Here is a 19,775-nt window from a genome sequence, read left to right as displayed (position 1 = left end):
TGCCTCTGAAGTTGAGAATCGTTTGCCCCTTCCAGTGACTTCTGACTTTCTATCTGAAAGTTCCATATTTTATACCCTTTTTGTGGTGGTATATCCTTTGAAGTTTTCCGCTGATGTAAGCTAATTATCTCTAGTCATCTTCTGTTGAATTCTTTTCTATTCTTACTGTCAATTCAGCTGTTAACTTTCAGAATCCTGTCTCTACCTTTAGGTGTTCAAATGTTATCATAAAAAATGGTTATGACTGATGTATCTATTTGGTGCCATTCTTACGAAGACTTCCATTCAATTTTTAAATCACCGTAACTGTTTATATTACAGACTCCTGTCTCCGTGGTGTTCCAAGTTCAACACATAAACAATGTGATTGCTTGGTGCATCTATTGAAGTCATATTTACAAAGTCTTCTGTTTGTACCTTTTATAATATGTAAATCAAAAACACTTCAACTAGGGTGTTCTATGCATCTCTTAGCTACTTCAATGGTTATATCACAGACGTCATGTCTGCTTGTTCTATGTTTAACATAAAACTATTTTACGGCAGGTATTTCTTTTACTTGATGTCATTTTTTCAAAGGCACATGCTTTTGTTAATTTATGTGATGCTTTCTCAAGTGTTGGTTTATAACACTTAACTTGGGCATTGCTATTGTGTTTTTTCCAATGTTCAGACATAGAGGAACCTCCAACCCGCTGTTTCAACAGGGCTATTGTTTTAGTATCAATCAACCAATTCCCATTTCAAAAGTTTGTATGGTGTTTACTACTTTTGTATTAACAAACCATCTTAGCTCAGAAGCCTGTATTATGTTTACAGCCTGTGTCTTTGAGGCTTTTAGATTTTTAAACCCAGTTTTCATGTTTTAATAAAGTCAAAAATTCCGTTCATAGGATGGTGTATTTTTCTGAAATATGGCTATTCCTTTACACCACAGGGATCAGTGCTGGGGCCGCAACTATTTACAATCTATATTAATGACTTGGATGAAGGGGCCGAGTGTACTGTAGCCAAATTTGCAGTCGATACAAAGGTATGTGGGAAAGCAAGTTGTGAGGAGGACACAAAGGGCAGGATTTTCATTGGGCCGCGGAGGCCGGATTGGAGGCATGTGGGGGGTTAAAATCTTGAAATCGAACCCATCCTGCCCCCAACCCGCCTCCATGCCAGTTTCAAAGGAGGCGGATACCTGACCTGTGCTGGGAGCTGCCTCCCCGAGGTGGGAAGGGGATTAGCGCCAATTAACTGTCTGTTAACAGGTAGTTAACAGGCAGTTTTTAGCCTAATCCCTATTTTTATTCCTGAAGTGTGGAATTCCCGACAGCTCCAAACCACGCCAAGTTAGCGAGGTGGACTGTCGGGCTGAAGGGCTTGGAGGATTCCAGATGTCCGTTGTTCAGGTGAGTGATGGGTGCATGAGTGCAGAGGTAAGTGTGTTTGGTGTGTGTAAAGTGTTTAAATAAGTTTTACTTACCTTTTCTTACCTTTACAGCCTTCCTTCCTTCAGGTCTCGGGAGTCCCTCATCTCACTGGCACAGAAAGCAGAATGGCCGCGAGCTGTCAAAATTTGCAGCATTCAGCTTTCTGTTCTGGAGAGATCTCTAAATCAGCCTGAGAGGAAGGAATTAACTTGGAGTACAGATTGTCAGTGTTTGACAGCTTCAAAGAGCTGTCAAACGCTGATATTTCATCTGTCAAAAGCTCTTGACAGATGAAATGTCAATCTGTGATGTCACCTGTTGCCAGGTGGCCCTTAATTGGTCTGCTGAGCCTGCTGGGTTGGCCACAACTCGATGGAGGCGGGACTACAACCCCAAAAGTTGTAGTCCCGCCTCCTACACACCTCCAGTATTAAAATCCAGCTCAAAGAGTCTGCAAAGGGATATAATAGCAAAATACTACGGATGCTGGAAATCTGAAATAACAACAGAAAATGATAGAAATACTCAGCAGGCCAGGCAGCATCCATGGAGAGTTAACGTTTCAGGTCTGGGACCCTTCATCAGAACTGATGAAGGGTCCCAGACCTGAAACGTTAACTCTGTTTCTCTCCCCACAGATGCTGCCTGGCCTGCTGAGTATTTCCAGCATTTTCTGTTGTTATTGCAAAGGGATATAGGTAGGTTAAGTGAGTGGGCAAAAATTTGGCAGATGGAGAATAATGTGAGGTTATCCACTTTGGTAGGAAGAATAGAAAAGCAAAATATTATTTAAATGGAGAGAGACTACATAATGCTGCGGTACAGAGGGATCTGGGTGTCCTCGTACATGAAAAACATAAAAAGTTAGCGTGCAGGTGCAGCAAGTAATTTGGAAGGCAAATGGAATGTTGGCCTTTATTGCAAGGCGGATGGAGTATAAAAGTAGGGAAGTCTTGCTACAACTGTACAGGGCATTGGTGAGATCACACCTAGGGTACTGCGTACAGTTTTGGTCTCCTTATTTAAGAAGGGATATACTTGCTTTGGAGGCAGTTCAGAGAAGGTTCACTAGGATGGTTCCTGGGATGAAAGAGTTGTCTTATGAGGAAAGGCTGAGCAGGTTAGGCCTATACTCATTGGAGTTTAGACGAATGAGATCTTATTGAAACATATAAGATTCTGAGGGGACTTGACAGGATAGATGCTGAGAGGATGTTTCCCCTCGTGGGGGAATCTAGAACGAGGGGGCATAGTTTCAGAATAAGGGGTCGCCCATTTAAGACGAAGATGAGGAGGAATTTCTTCTCTCAGAGGGTCGTGAAGCTTTGGAATTCTCTATCCCAGAGAGCTGTAGAGGCTGAGTCATTGATTATTTCAAGGCTGAGGTAGACAGATTTTTGAACTACAGGGGAATCAAGGATTATGGGGAACAGGCAGAAAAGTGAAATTGAAGCCAAGATCAGATCAGCCATGATCTTATTGAATGCAGAGCAGGCTCAAGGGGCCGAATGGCCTACTCCTGCTCCTATTTTTTATGTTCTTATGTACTCTATACCTCTATTTATGAAGCCCAGGATCCCGTAAGCCTTTTTAACTGCTTTCTCAATCTGCCCTGCCACCTTCAACAATTTGTGCGCACATACCCCCAGGTCTCTTTGTTCGTGCACCCCCTTTAGGATTGTACCATTTAGTTTATATGTTCTCTCCTCATTCTTTCTACCAAAATGTATCACTTCACACTTTTCTGTGTTAAATTTCATCTGCCACGTGTCTGCCTAGTTCACCAGCCTGTCTATGTCTTCCTGAAGTCAATCACTCTCCTCCTAACTGTTCACTATACTTCCAAGTTTTGTGTCATCTGCAAATTTTGAAATTGTGCCTTGTACACCCACGTCCAAGTCATTAATATATATCAAGAAAAGCAGTGGTCCTAGAACCGACCCTTGGGGAACACTGTTGTGTATGTAATATGTGTGCTACTTTGAACCTATGGACAGGACTGCACTACTTGTTGGGCGTAGTGATACGCAGTACCACTCCTGGCCATAGGGGTATAAATAGTACTGTGGGTACTGATCCCCCTCAGTTCCCGCCTGTGGGCATGAAGTAAAGACATATGTGTAGTCCCTACCTCCAACCAGTAAAGACCTGTTTGAGTTATACGTTTAAGTCTTTGTGTTAATTGTTCAATACAATACACATACTTAACACTGGCGACGAGTCAGGTTCTTACCCTGCGGCAGTTATTCCACGGCGGCTTCATCCACAGACAGGACGTTGAAGAGAGGTTTCAAATCTCACCACCCCACTGGAAGCGACAGGCATTAGGACCCTGAAGCCTCCATCAGCGACTGAAAACGGGAGGACAGAAGACATCCTGCAGCTTTTTCAACCTCGGTGGTGGGTAAGCCAAGCAGCGTTGGCTGCAAAGACAGGGCTGGGGGAAGTCGGAGGTAGAAGGGCGATCGATCGAAATCCCTGATAAGGGCCGCACTCGGGCTGGAAGGCGCAGCGTCGGCAGACACTGAAGGCGCGAGAGCCGCGGTGAAAAGCGCGGGCCATCGATCACGGCGGAGATAAGGGCCGCACTCGGGGCTGAAGGGAGACGGCGTCGGGGGACGGGTGAAGACCGCCAAGCGCGGGAAAACCGCCATTTTGTGGGCAGAGGACGACGGCAAGAGTGGGAAGCCGCCATCTTGGATAGCAGTAAAAAAAAAAATTTAAAAAATCTGAGAAATTGCAAATCTGATAAAGTACTACAATGCCTAAACACGGGAATATTAGCAACTTTGATAGTGACATCGAAGATTGGGCCATATATGTTGAACGAGTTAAAAATTATTGTAAGGCCAATAAAATTCGTGAGGCTGATAAAGCACTAACATTATTAAATTTAATGGGTGCGAAGACATACGGGCAATTGAAACACCTGTTATCACCAGATGAACCGGCGGATAAGACGTTCGATGAGATTGTTACTGTCCTGAAAGATCATCTAAACCCCACGCCGCTGATGCTAGCGGAACGATTTAAATTTTACGACAGAAGGCAGCTACAGCATGAAAGCAATGCTGAATATTTGCTGGAATTGCGTAAATTAGCGAAATATTGTCAGTTTGGAATGGGACTGACAGAGGCACTTCGAGACAAATTTGTGTGTGGTTTATTTAAACAGGATACACAAAAGCGACTGCTCGAGGAGAATGAGCTGACGCTTGAGAAGGCGGTCACTATGGCAGCAGCACACGAAGCCGCAGCGAGAGGCACGGCAGTAATGCAGCTACGGTCACCGGAGCTCAGTGCACACAAATTGGGTGTGAGTTCTGGCAAATGTTATCGTTGTGGAAAGACAACACATGATCAGAACCAGTGCTGGTTTAAAAACCAAGAATGTAGAACTTGTGGTAGGCTTGGACATATAGCTAGAGTATGCAGGTCAGCGAAGAAGACCAGCAACAAGAAGTCATCGCAAGGGAAATACGCAAAGGTACACAAGGTGGCCGAACAGGAGTCCGATTCAGACGCTAGCAGTAATGAACTGGCTAGCTTAAGCTGTAATGAACTGGCTAGCTTAAGAGTACTCAACGCTGGTAAGGGTGCAGACCTCCAGACAATTTGGGTCACTCTTCAGATAGAAGGAGTCCAAGTAAAACTGGAATTGGACACTGGATCGGCATTGACGGTCATAAATAAGAAAGATTACGGAAAGTTATTCCAACATATTCCCCTACAGGATACGGGGATTATATTGAAAACATACACGGGGCAAAGAGTGTACCCCATCGGGAAAATAGAGGTTGCAGTGGTCCACAAGGGCGAAGACAGTCAAATAATGGACTTATATGTGATACTAGAAGGAGGTCCTCCACTACTAGGACGGGAGTGGATTAGGAAAATGAATATGGACTGGCATTTCCTACAAACAATAACGAGTGAGAACTCGGTGAAGATAGTCGGCCCAGACTCTGGAACGGATGATGGTAAGCCCAACTCAGGTGCAAAAGACAAAGTTTCAGCACAGAATTCCACTGAGCAACAACAACATAGTTTAACTGTGGATTCTGAGTCTGGCAAGTCTACTGATGTGCCCATTTCTGAGGGACACCGGGCTCGAACTCAACTCCATTTCAAACTACAAAAGCAATTAGAACAAATGCTTCGCCGTTTTGAGCAAGAGTTGAATGCAACGAAAGAGTTCTTTGATATAGAGTTGGAGAATCTGGAAAGACAACAGAAGCAGCTGATGGAGAAAATGGAGCAGGAGCACACAAAACGTCTGATGTCAGAGGAGTTAACGGTCAGCCAACTCCTGCATATGCTGAAGGACAGGACTCTGAAATGGAAAAAACTTGAACACGAACTTCAATATTCAAACGAAAGGGGTTCGGAGCTCTCAAAGGTTATTGGAAGAGCTGAGGTGGCAACACAGACTGAGATGACTGCAATAGAGCAGCCCTTGGATGCCAAAAGTACGCTGACTCACGTCAACGTAGAACAACAGACCGCTGAAACAGCTGCTCCGGTAGAGGGATTGAATAGTCCGATCAATCAATCTCCAAAAGAAGTTGAAGTAGTAAAATCTCAAATGAGGTCATTAGTAAATGACTTGCTGAAAGCCCAGAAAAAGCTGGATGAAGAGGTACGCATGAAGAAGTCTCTTCAGGAAAGATGTCTGGACTTGGAACAAAAGCTGGCTAACGCCCAGCTGGGTATGGAGGAAATAGAAGACCCTCTCGCTGGCCTAGATCAGGACGACACCGAATATTACTATGTCCTGTCCTGCCCAACTTGTAACTTCGACTCCCACCATACAGAAATCATGGAGGAGCACCGAAAGTCTACGGAACATCGGGAGAAGGTGGCTCTACTACGGAAAAAAGAGGGAGAGAAGGAGGAACTGCGCATGCAGCTGGCAGCTGACAGTGGAGCCCAGAGAGTCTCCAAGAAGCAGAAAAGGAAAAGTCGAAACAGAAGATGACCCATCTGAACCATTATTACCTCTACCAGATCACACACGTGGTCCCTCCGAACGGAGCCAATTCAGTTCGGAAGTTCAAACTGTTAAATCCATGGAAGGACTATTGAATGAGTCACTCCAGCAACGTGAACCGACTCCACCACAGAGATTGAATCTGTGAACTGTTTTCCGCAGAGACTGAATCTGTGATCTGTTTTGACATGAAGTTATCTATGTTATTCTGTTATGTAAACCTGAAGTTATATATGTATATATGTTATTACGTTATGTTAAATGGGGAGATGACTGTAAAGCTAGGAAGGGAGGAATGTTGTGTATGTAATATGTGTGCTACTTTGAACCTATGGACAGGACTGCACTACTTGTTGGGCGTAGTGATACGCAGTACCACTCCTGGCCATAGGGGTATAAATAGTACTGTGGGTACTGATCCCCCTCAGTTCCCGCCTGTGGGCATGAAGTAAAGACCTATGTGTAGTCCCTACCTCCAACCAGTAAAGACCTGTTTGAGTTATACGTTTAAGTCTTTGTGTTAATTGTTCAATACAATACACATACTTAACAAACACCACTGTATAACTTCCTCCAGTCCGAAAAGCAACCATTCACCACTACTCTCTGTTTCCTATCACTTAGCTAATTCCGTATCCATGCTGCCACTGTCCCTTTTATTCCAGGGGCTTCAACTTTGCTGGCAAGCCTATTATGTGGCACTTTGTTGAACTCCTTTTGGAAATCCATGTACACTACGTCAATCGCATTACCCTCATCAACCCTCTCTGTTACCTCATCAAAGAACTCAATCAAGTTGGTTAAACATGATTTGCCTTTAACAAATCTGTGCTGGCTTTCCTTAATTAATCCACACCTAGCCAAGTGACTGTTAATTTTATCCCTGATTACTGTTTCTAAAAGCTTCTCCACTACCAAAGTTAAACTGACTGGCCTGCAATTGCTGGGTTTATCTTTACACCCTTTTTTGAACAATGGTGTAAAATTTGCAATTCTCCAGTCCTCTGGCAACAGCCCCATATCTAAGGAGGATTGGAATATTATGGCCAGTATCTCCGCGATTTCCACCCTCAATTCCCTCAGCATCATAGGATGCATCCCATCTACTTCTGGTGATTTATCTACTTTAAGTACAGCCAGCCTTTCTAATATCTCTTTATCAATTTTTATCCTATCCAATGTCTCCACTACCCCCTCCTTCACTACGTCTATGGCAGCATCCTCTTCCTTGGTGAAGACAGGTGCAAAGTACTCATTTAGTACAAAGTACAAACCACTAACTACACATACTTGGGCTTAAAAATCAGTTCTACGGGAAATTTTCATCTGGCTGTGAATGAACTGAAAGAGAAAGCAAGAAGGGCTTTCTATGCCATTAAAAAATCAATCCAAATAGAAATCCCAATTAGCATTTGGCTCAAAATGTTTAAATCAGTAATTGAACCAATTGCACTCTATGGCAGTGAGGTGTGGGGACCGCTAACACAACAAGAATTTGCAAAATGGGACAAACACCCAATTGAGATCCTACATGCAGAATTCTGTAAAAGTATCCTCCGGACTCAAAGGAAAACCGTTAACAATGCATGCAGGGCAGAACTAGGCCAATATCCATTAATAATCACTATCCAAAAAAGAGCCACCAAATTTTGGAAACACCTAGAAATGAGCAACCCCCAATGCTATCATTACGAAGCCCTGAAATGCCAAGAGAGGACCATAAAGAAGAATACCCTCAGTCAACTAGTCCTGGGACTCAGTGAAGTAACTACTAACACTACTAACAATAACCAGCCCCAGGACAGTGACAGCGTAACACAAAGAATTCGACCCAACACAATCGTCGCTAAGCAAAAGGAAAAATATCTGTCATATTGGACAGAAACAACAAAAACCCAAAGCAAACTCAATTGCTACTTGGCCCTAAACAGACAATACAACATGGCTGATTACCTGACCATGGTAAAGGATAGCAAACTGAGAAAAACCTTGACAATGTACAGACTTAGTGAACATAGCCTGGCGATCGAAAAAGGTAGACACAGGCAGACCCGGCTACCAAGAGAGGACAGGATATGCTCTCACTGCAGTCAGGGAGTGGTGGAGACAGAGATGCACTTCCTCACAGCTTGTAGAAAATATCAGGGCATAAGGGAGAATTTCTACCCAAAATTCACAAAAATATTCCCGGAATTCAGAAATTTGAATGACGACCAAAAACTCCCATACCTACTAGGGGAAGAGAGAAATTGTGTAACCTTAGCGGCACACTATGTTACAGCTTGCCATAAACAGAGGGACAACCACTAAATATAAGAAAAGAGTATATACAAATTATATGAATGTATATTTATACACTCAGGGATATATCTGTTTATACACTGTATGGATAGATCGGTATTTTTGTGTACAACCATGAATGTTTTTCGATGCTTTGGCAACATAAGATGTACCTTGTCATGCCAATAAAGCGATTTGAATTGAATTGAATTGAATAGTACCTCAGCCATGCCCTCTGCCTCCATGCATAGGTCACCTTTTTGGTCCCTAGTCGGCCCCATCCCTCCTCTTACAACCCTTTTACTATTTATATGCCTATAGAAGACTTCTGGATTACCTTTTATGTTGGCTGCCATTCTATTCTCATACCCTCTCTTTTCCCCTCTTATTTTCTTTTTCACTTCTCCTCTGACCTTTCTATATATAGCCTGATTCTCAGATGTATTTGCAGCCTGACATCTGTCATACGTGTTCTTTTTCTGCTTCATCTTACTCTCTATCTCTTTCATCATCCAGGGAGCCCTGACTTTAGTTGCCCTGCCTTTCCCACAAGTGGGAATGTACCTCAACTGTACCTGAACTATTTCCTCTTTAAAGGCAGCCCATTGCTCCATTACAGTTTTGCCTGCCAATCTTTGATTCCAGTTTACCCAGGCCAGATCCGTTCTCATCCCACTGAAATTGGCCTTCCCCCAGTTAAACATTTTTACTCTAGATTGCTCCCTGTCCTTTTCCATAGCTATTCTAAATCTTATGATACTATGATCACTGTTCCCTAAATGTTCGCCTATTGACATTTGCTCCACTTGTTCTATTTCATCGAGGACAGTTTGCAGATCAGACTCCGTGAAATTGTAGCATTTTCTTCTCTGCCTCTGTGTTGTGCTCTTGACACTCCTTTGGCTGCCTTTGCCAGGTTTGCCTGTATTAGACATTCTTGTAAAGTGGTGCAAAACATTCAGGAGACAAGCAATCAGATTAGCTCTCAGTCAACTGACTGAGCCAAGCACTGTTCCTTACTTAAATAAAAACAGGCAATGCTGGAAATACTCAGCAGGTCAGGCAGCATCTGTGGAGAGAGAAACAGAGTTAACATTTCAGGTCAATGACCTTTCATCAGAACTGGAAAATGTTTAAGCAAGTACAGAGGCAGGGAAAGGGGGGAGGGGAGGAAAGAATAAAAGGAAAGGTCTGTGATAGGGTGGAAAGCAGTAGATATTAAATGACAATGAGGTGCTGTTCCTCGAGCTTACATTGAGCTTCTTTGGAGCAGTGTTGGAGGCCGAGGACAGAGGGGTCAGAGAGGGAGTGGTCCGGAGAATTAAAATGACAGGCGACCAGAAGCTTGGGTTCATGACTCATGCTTGTAGACTGAATGGAGATGTTCTGCAAAGCGATCACCCAATCTGCATTTGGTCTCCCCATTGTAGAGGAGACCGCATTGTGCGCAGCGAATACAGTACACTAAATTGAAAGAAGTACAAGTATCTCGCTGTTTCACCTGGCAGGAGTGTTTGGGGCTCTGGCCGATGGGAAGAGGGGAGGTAAAAGGACAGTTGTTGCATCTCCTGCACTTGCACAGGAAGGTGCCATGGGAAGGGGAGTGGATGTTCGGGGTAATAGAGGGTGTCACGGAGAGAACGGTCTTTTCAGAATGTTGAAAGGGGGGAGATGTGTTAGGTGCTGGGATCACGCTGGAGGTGGCGGAAATGGCGGAAGATTATCCATTGAATATGGAGGCTGGTGGGGTGGAAAGTGAGGACAAGGGGAAGGTGTGGTGTCCCTACCACCCAGCGTGGCTGCTGCCCACTAGTGCCCGGTGCATGCCACTGTGAGGACCACTGGTCTACCCTCACCTCGAAGTTATGCAGGGTGCCGGTCACTGAGCTGCTGCCTGCGACAGTGGTAGCAATTGACGCAATGCCTTCCTCCTCGCTTTCCTCCTCCTCCTCCTCTTCCACCAGGGGGGTGAGGTGGATCTTGCTCCTGGCAGCCTGCAATGATAAAGTTAGAAGGGTTAGGGTGCAGCACGTGTGGCCACTATAGGAGGATATGTGTGATGAGACCATATGGAGCTTGAGGGTGAGGATAGTCTTGGGGGAATTAGAGATCAGGAAGAGTTGGGGGCAATATCTGTGGAGAGAGCAACAGAGTTAATGTTTCAGGTCAATGAACTTTCGTCAGAACTCATCAACCTGAAACGTTAACTCTGTTTTTCTCTCTACAGATGCTGCCTGACCTGCTGAGCATTTCCAGCATTTTCTGTTTTTATTTCAGATTTCCAGCATCCGCAGTATTTTGCTTTTGTGTTGTTGTTGCAGTTGCGGATATGTAAGGAAGCTGGAGTGGCCACATACCTCTAGGCGATATGTCCCCTGCTCTGGCTGTGGCCATGGCATTTGCCATCCCCTCCCGGTTACCAAGGGGAGTGATCTCATGGAGTCGTGCTTCCCCGCTCCCGGTCAGGTCCTGCTGGCGCCTGTTATATGCTACCTTGTCCTGCAAGAGAAAAAGTGGTGATTGTGAATAAGTGTATTGGCAGGTGTGTTTGTGGGTTGAAGAGCTGTGATGTATGTCTGAGGCATGAGTGGTACCTGTGAAGGATGCCATTCTGTGGTGTGTGTGTATAAGAACATAAGAACATAAGAAGTAAGAGTAGGAGTAGGCCATGCGGCCCCTCTAGCCTGCTCCGCCATTCAATAAGATCAAGGCTGATCATCGACCTCAACTCCACTTTCCCGCCCGATCTCCATATCCTTTGATTCCCCTAAAATCTATGTCCTTTGGACAGTGCTCCTGCTGTGACATCTTCAGCGATCTCCTCCCACATCCACTGTATTAATTGCCTCTGTGGCCTCCTTCCCCCTGTGAGTACAGGACATCTCTCCTCCGCTGTATCTCCTCCACCTGGACCTCCAATGCCGCCTCTGAGAACCTGTGGGCCCTCTCCCTCGGTCCCTGAGCCGTCTGTCAGCCAGCGCACTCCACAACTTCAGTGGAAGTGCGTGCGTGGAGACGTTAAATGCTGCTCCAGGAAAATTGCTCCTAATCAACGCCTGAGTGCTAAATGTGCAGGCCTCTGTTGTAGCGCCTGCAGACACATTTAAATCATGGTAATCAGCAATTAGCACCTAAATTGTGGGCTAAATCCAGACTTTTAAACAGGTGTATCTTATTAGCACAGCACCCACTTCGTGCCTGTTTCACCCCTTCCCCAAAATAACTCCACAGTGGAACTTCCCAGCCCTGTCCAACACAGTGAAGTGTTTATTGTACATTACAGACTAACATCAACCTTTCTATATGTAAAGCCATCGGCCAACACGTCCAGTCTATGATCTGCCATCCAGTGTCAAGTGAGGAGTAATTGGTCCCCGTCGCATCTGTTTTGGGGCGCAAAATGCATGTGGGAGCAAATTTCCGGGAATTTCCTGTGCCCAATTCACCCCGGAAGTACATCAGCTGCCGAATTGACAGACGTTAATTTCCAAGTGTCCAGGGCGCCTGCCTGAAACAGGCGTTAGACTCCGTTAAATATCATAATCAGGGACCTAATGCCTATTTAGGACCCTGCTGTCACTGGGTGCAGCATGCTCAGTTCATTTTTCCCTGGTCTACCACGGCCTAACCAACAGTTCTTAAAGGGAGAAGATCAGCTTCCTTGACCTCTCGGAACAACAACAACAACTTACATTTTATAGCGCCTTTAACGTAATAAAACATCCAAAGGCGCTTCACAGGAGCGTTATCAAAAAACAACATTTTGACACTGAGCCATATAAGGAATTGTTAGGCAGTTGACCAAAAGCTTGGTTAAAGATGTAGGTTTTAAGGAGCGTCTTAAAGGAGGAAAGAGAAGTAGAGAGGCGGAGAGATTTAGGGAGGGAATTCCAGAACTTAGGACTTAGGCAGCTAAAGGCACGGCCACCAATGGTGGGGCAATTAAAATCGGGGATGTTCAAGATACCAGAATTGGCGGAGTGCAGACATCTTGGGGGATTAGAGGGCTGGAGGAGATTACAGAGATAGGGAGGGGTGAGGCCATGGAGGGATTTGAAAACAAGGATGAGAGTTTTTAAATTGAGGCATTGCTTCCAGAGGCTCAGATTGTCACATCAGATGTTATGGTGTGGAGATGCCGGTGTTGGACTGGGGTGGACAAATGTAAGAAGTCACACAACACCAGGTTATAGTCCAACAGTTTTATTTGAAATCACAAGCTTTCGGAGCGCTGCTCCTTCGTCAGGTGAAGTGGAGAGATGCATAAAGACACAGCTTATATAGTCAGAGAAGAATGCCAGATGATTACAGGTAATCTTTCTAACTGCCATTTATCACACCTCGGCAGAGAGATAGTCACAGCAATCAAAGGTGTGAATGGTGTCCAAACAGGTTAGTCAGGAAAACATTACATCAAAGAACAATGAGGTGGGGTCACAAGGGGTCAAATGTTGCAGATGCTGGGGTCTGTATAAAAAACAAAAAACAGACAAAAAAACATTTTTTTTGCTGGAAATCACAGCAGGTCCAGCCGCATCTGTGTAGAGAGAACAAGCCAACAATGACTCGAGTCTGGGTGACCCTACGTCAGGTGGGGTTACATGCAGCATGACATGAACCCAAGATCCCGGTTGAGGCCGTCCTCATGAGTGCGGAACTTGGCTATCAGTTTCTGCTCTACGATTTTGCATTGTCATGTGTCTCGAAGGCCGCCTTGGAGAATGCTTACCCGAAGATCGGACGCTGAATGTCCTTGACTGCTGAAGTGTTCCCCGACTGGGAGGGAACACTCCTGCCTGGCGATTGTTGCGCGGTGTCTGTTCATCCGTTGTCGCAGTGCCTGCATGGTCTCGCCGATGTACCATGCTCCGGGGCATCCTTTCCTGCAACGTATGAGGTAGACAACGTTGGCCGAGTCGCATGAGTATGTACCATGTTCCTGGTGGGTGGTGTCCTCACGTGTGATGATGGTATCTGTGTTGATGATCTGGCATGTCTTGCAGAGGTTGCCGTGGCAGGGTTGTGTGGTGTCGTGGTCGCTGTTCTCCTGAAAGCTGGGTAATTTGCTGTGAACGATGGTCTGTTTGAGGTTAGGCGGCTGTTTGAAGGCGAGTAGTGGAGGCGTGGGGATGGCCTTAGCGAGGTGTTCGTCGTCATCGATGACATGTTGAAGGCTGCGAAGGACATGGCGTAGTTTCTCCGCTCCGGGGAAGTACTGGACGATGAAGGGTACTCTGTTGGTTGTGTCCCGTGTTTGTCTTCTGAGGAGGTCTATGCGATTTTTTGCTGTGGCCCGTCGGAACTGTCGATCGACGAGTCGAGCGTCATATCCCGTTCTTACGAGGGCGTCTTTCAGCATCTGTAGGTGTCCATCGCGTTCCTCCTCACTCTACCGCAAGCCCACGGACAACCTCAGGATGCTCCACTTCTCCAGCTTCCACCCTAACCACGTTAAAGAAGCCATCCCCTATGGACAAGCCCTGCGAATACACAGGATCTGCTCAGACGAGGAGGAATGCGATGGACACCTACAGAGTACCCTTCATTGTCCAGTACTTCCCCGGAGCGGAGAAACTACGCCATGTTCTTCGCAGCCTTCAACATGTCATCGATGACGACGAACACCTCGCTAAGGCCATCCCCACGCCTCCACTACTCACCTTCAAACAGCCGCCTAACCTCAAACAGACCATCGTTCGCAGCAAATTACCCAGCTTTCAGGAGAACAGCGACCACGACACCACACAACCCTGCCACGGCAACCTCTGCAAGACATGCCAGATCATCAACACAGATACCATCATCACACGTGAGGACACCACCCACCAGGTACATGGTACATACTCATGCGACTCGGCCAACGTTGTCTACCTCATACGTTGCAGGAAAGGATGCCCCGGAGCATGGTACATCGGCGAGACCATGCAGACACTGCGACAACGGATGAATGGACACCATGCAACAATCGCCAGGCAGGAGTGTTCCCTGCCAGTCAGGGAACACTTCAGCAGTCAAGGACATTCAGCCTCCGATCTTCGGGTAAGCATTCTCCAAGGCGGCCTTCGAGACACACGACAACGCAAAATCGTAGAGCAGAAACTGATAGCCAAGTTCCGCACTCATGAGGACGGCCTCAACCGGGATCTTGGGTTCATGTCACACTACATGTAACCCCACCTGATGTAGGGTCACCCAGACTCGAGTCATCGTTGGCCTGTTCTCTCTACACAGATGCGGCCGGACCTGCTGTGATTTCCAGCAAAACAAATGTTTTTTTGTCTGTTTTTTGTTTTTCATACAGACCCCAGCATCTGCAATATTTGACCCCTTGTGACCCCACCTCATTGTTCTTTGATGTAATGTTTTCCTGACTAACCTGTTTGGACACCATTCACACCTTTGATTGCTGTGACTATCTCTCTGCCGAGGTGTGATAAATGGCAGTTAGAAAGATTACCTGTAAACATCTGGCATTATTCTCTGACTATATAAGCTGTGTCTTTATGCATCTCTCCACTTCACCTGCCAAAGGAGCAGCACTCCAAAAGCTTGTGATTTCAAATAAAACTGTTAGACTATAACCTGGTGTTGTGTGACTTCTTACATCAGATGTTGGCAGACATCTGAAGCCTTCTAGAAGAAGACCTACTCCCTGCTGGACCTGGTGGCCACACATTACCAGATGTGTCATTGAGCAAGCTATCGGCATGCTCAAGATGAGCTTCAGGTGCCTGGACCAATCTGGAGGCACCCTTCAGTACTCACCAGCCAGGATCTCCAGAATGATCGTGGTGTGCTGTGCTCTGCACATCATTGCGCAGCAGTGAGGATTGGAGCTGCAGGAAGAACAAAGCACTGAGCACACATCATCTGCGGACGAATCTGAGGAGGTCGAATATGGCAACTCCAATGCAGCATCAGCCACTCACAATGCTGCCCGGAATGCCAGGGACTCCATTATAGCTGTAAGGTTCAGTTAGTCACCATAACTGGACTGATATAACAAACACATCCAATGGACACTCTCCCCCCGCCACACCCCCCTCCCCCCAATCCCACTGACACAAAGCAGTCCTGTAAACAACCACTCACCCATTGCACATCCCCCCTTTGGTCCCTGTCAATTCATATCTTCCCATTCACCAATAAACAACTGAAAAGCCAAGTTGCCACCTGGCAACCAAGAATGCGTGCAGCCGAGGAGGAGCGGACCTAGCATGGAACCGGAGCAGAGGCCAGTAAATAAAGAGCACAGTCGGAGACGGGCCTGAAATCATTGCGAGAAGCCGAGGAGGAGCGGACCTAACCGGGAACCGGGGCAGAGGAAAAAAATCCAGGAGTCCAAAGAACAAGTTGTGACATCACAGGACAGTTGGTTGGTGAGTATTAAGGTTTTTTTCTCTCTAACCTAGGACAGTGGTTTAAACTAGGATCAGGAAACTATAACATAATGTATTAAATTTATAGCTTAACTAGTTAAACTAATTAATAAAATTACAAATAATCATTGATTAAAGACGTTAACTAATTAAATAAATAAAATAAGTCTAGACTTATTTGGGAGGAGGCAGTGGGCCTGGGCGAGACCAGAGCGGGAGCAGAGCGAGAGAGGCAGCAACTCAACAGGGGCAAAATCCAAAAGATTGACGTCAGAGTAGAAAAGGGGGCATCGGCACAGAAAAGGAGCTGATTGGTCAGTAGCTGGTGAGTGTTTTTTGTTAAGTTTTAAGTTTATTTCTGCTAAGTTAGTTCTTAGTCTATTAAATAGAGGCATGGCAGGGCAGCTCAGTCCCGTGGAGTGCACAATCTGTGTCATGTGGGAAGTCCTAGACATTTTGCGTAGCCTGGATGACCACATGTGCAGGAAGTGTCACCATCTACAGCAGCTCGAGATCGTGTTTTTGAGCTTGAGCAGCGGCTGGAGTCACTGTGGTGCATCTACGTGGCTGAGAGTTACATGGATAGCATGTTTCTAGAGGTGGCCACCCTGCAGCTTAAGAGTATGCAGGCAGAGGTGGAATGGGTGACCGCCAAACAGAAGAGGAGGATCAGGCAGGTAGTGCAGGAGACCCCAGTGTGCATCTCGCTCTCCAACCAGTATTCTGTTCTGAGTACTGGTGAGGGCGATGGTTCCTCTGGGGAGTGCAGCCAGAGCCAAGTCCATGGCACCACAGGTGGCTCAGCTGCACAGAGGGGTGGGAAAAAGAATGGAAGTGCAATAGTGGTAGGGGATTCGATAGTTAGGGGAGCAGACAGGCCACAGAAGTGACTCCAGGATGGTATGTTGCCTCCCTAGTGCCAGGGTCAAGGATGTCACTGAGCAGCTGCAGGACACTCTGAGGGGTGATGTTGAGCAGCCAGAGGTCGTCGTCCATATCGGTACCAATGACATAGGCAGAAAGATGGATGAGGTCCTGCAGGCAGAGTTTAGGGAGCTAGGAGAGAGATTAAAAAGCAGGACCTCAAAGGTAGCAATCTCCGGATTATTCCCGGTGCCACATGCTAGTGAATACAGGAATAGGAGGATAGAACAGATGAATGCGTGGCTGGAGAGATGGTGCAGGAGGGAGGGCTTTAGATTCCTGAGGCATTAGGACTGTTTCTGGGGAAGGTGGGACCTGTACAAGCCGGACGGGTTACACCTCAACAGAGCCGGGACCAATATTCTCGTGGGGAGGTTTGCTAGTGCTGTTGGGGAGGGTTTAAACTAGCTTGGCAGGGGGTTTGGCATCAGCATATAGGAGTAGAAAAGAGGAATAAGGTGCATAAAAGAGGGAGTGTGTTGCATAGTACTAGATAAGAAAGTAGTACTAGAGGCAGAAGTAGTACCATATTAGATAGGAGCAGACTAAGAAAGACTAAGAAAAATTCAAAAATGGGTTTAGAATGCATGTACGTAAACGCACAACGTGTGGTGAATAAGGTTGGTGAGCTACAAATACAATTAGCCATGTGGCAATATGATGTTGTGGCAATAACAGAAATGTGGCTTGAAAACGGTGAGGACTGGGCACTTAATATTAAAGGGTACAAGGTGTTCAGAAAAGATAGGGAAGGAAAAAAGGGAGGTGGGGTGGCAGTGCTGATTAAGAAAGACATTGTAGTATTGGAAAGGGAGGATGTTCTTGAGGGGACAAGGACAGAAACCATTTGGTTAGAGTTGAGGAGCAAAAAGGGTATGATCATGCTATGGGGTTATTCTATAGGCCACCAAAATGTGAGAGGGAGGTAGTGGAGCAAATCTGCAGGGAAATCGCAGAGATATGCAAGAGCTATAGAGTGGTGATATTGGGCGACTTAAATTATCCAAATATCGATTAGGATAATGCTAGGGTAAAGGGTAAGGAGGGGGAGGAATTTCTGAAATGTGTTCAGGAGAATTTCTTTGACTAGTATGTTCCAACTAGGAAGGAGGCATTGCTGGATCTGGTGCTGGGGAATGTGGTGGGCCAGGTCGACCAAATGTCTATGGGAGAACACTTGGGTACAAGTGATCATCGTATCACAAGATTTAGATTAGCAATGGAGAGGAGCAAGGAACAATCTAGAGTGGAACTTCTAAACTGGAATAGAGCTAACTTCAATGGGATGCGAAAGGATCTAGCTGGGGTAAAATGGAACCAAAGACTGACAGGAAAAATTGTAACAGAACAATGGGTGATCTTTAAGGAGATGTTCCAAGTTCAGGCTAGGTACATTCCAACAAGAGGGAAGGGTAAGGGAGCCAAAGCAAGGGCTCCTTGGATGATGAGGGAGATAGAGAAGATGATGAAACAAAAGAGGGTGTATGATGCATGTCAGGTGAATTCTTCAAGGGAGAACCAGACCAAATACAATAAGTTGAGAGGGGAAGTGAAGATGAAAATAAGATTGGCAAAGAGAAAATATGAGAGTAGAATAGCAGTTAACATAAAAGGGAACCCAAAAATCTTCATGTAAACAGTAAGCGGGTAATAAGAGGAGGGGTCGGGCCTATTAGAGACAAAGAAGGTAATATATGCTTAGAGGCGCAGGATAAGGCTAGAATACTCAATGAGTACTTTGTATCGGTGTTTACTAAGGAGGTGGATGCTGACAAAATATTGGTAGAAGTGGAAAAGGTAGAAGCAATGGAAGGGGTGAAAATTGACAGACAAGATGCACTAGAAAGGCTGGGTATGCTTGGAGTGGACAAGTTGCCTGGTCCAGATGGCTTGCATCCCAGGTTGCTAAGGGAATTGGGGGAGGAGATAGCGGAAGGGCTTGACATAATTTTCCAATCTTCCCTAGATGCGGGGGAAGTGCCTGAGGATTGAAAAGTGACAAATGTGACACCATTGTTCAAGAAAGGGTGTAAGGAAAATCCTAGTAACTACAGGCCCCCAGTCAGTTTAACATCAGTGGTGGGTAAAGTTTTAGAAATAATAATCAAGGAAAAAATTAACAGCCACTTGGAGAGTTTTAAGCTAATTAAGGAGAGCCAACACGGATTTGTGAAAGGCAGATCGTGTTTGACTAATCTAATTGAATTTTTTGATGAAGTAACAGAGAGGAATGATGAAGGGAATGCAATGGATGTTGTCTACATGGATTTTCGGAAGGCATTTGACAAAATACCACATAGAAGGCTGGTTAATAAAATTGAGGCTCATGGAATGGGTGGCAGCTTGGATAAGGAATTGGCTTAAGGACAGAAAACAGCAAGTTGTGGTAAATGGCTGTTTTTCAGACTGGAGGATGGTAGACAGTGGTGTTCCCCAAGGGTCAGTGCTGGGGCCACTGCTTTTTTTGATATATATAAATGAACTGGATATTGGAATACAGAGTAGAATTTCTAAATTTGCTGATGACACCAAACTTGGGGGTATGGCAAACAGGAGGGTCGATGAGGGTAGCACAGTTGATGTATTCTAAATAGATTTTAGCAAAGCCTTTAACAAGGTCCCACATGGCAGGTTGGTCAAAAAAGTAAAAGCCCATGGGATCCAAGGGAAAGTGGCAAGTTGGATCCAAAATTAGCTAAGTGGCAGGAAACAAAGGCCAATAGTAGATGGGTGTTTTTGTGACTGGAAGGCTGTTTCCAGTGGGGTTCCGCAGAGGTCAGT

This window comes from Somniosus microcephalus, chromosome 7 (genome assembly GCF_052327205.1).
Source record: "Somniosus microcephalus isolate GS21.2 chromosome 7, FLI_Smic_1.0, whole genome shotgun sequence".
Taxonomy (NCBI): domain Eukaryota; kingdom Metazoa; phylum Chordata; class Chondrichthyes; order Squaliformes; family Somniosidae; genus Somniosus; species Somniosus microcephalus.
This window is presented reverse-complemented; position numbering follows the sequence as displayed.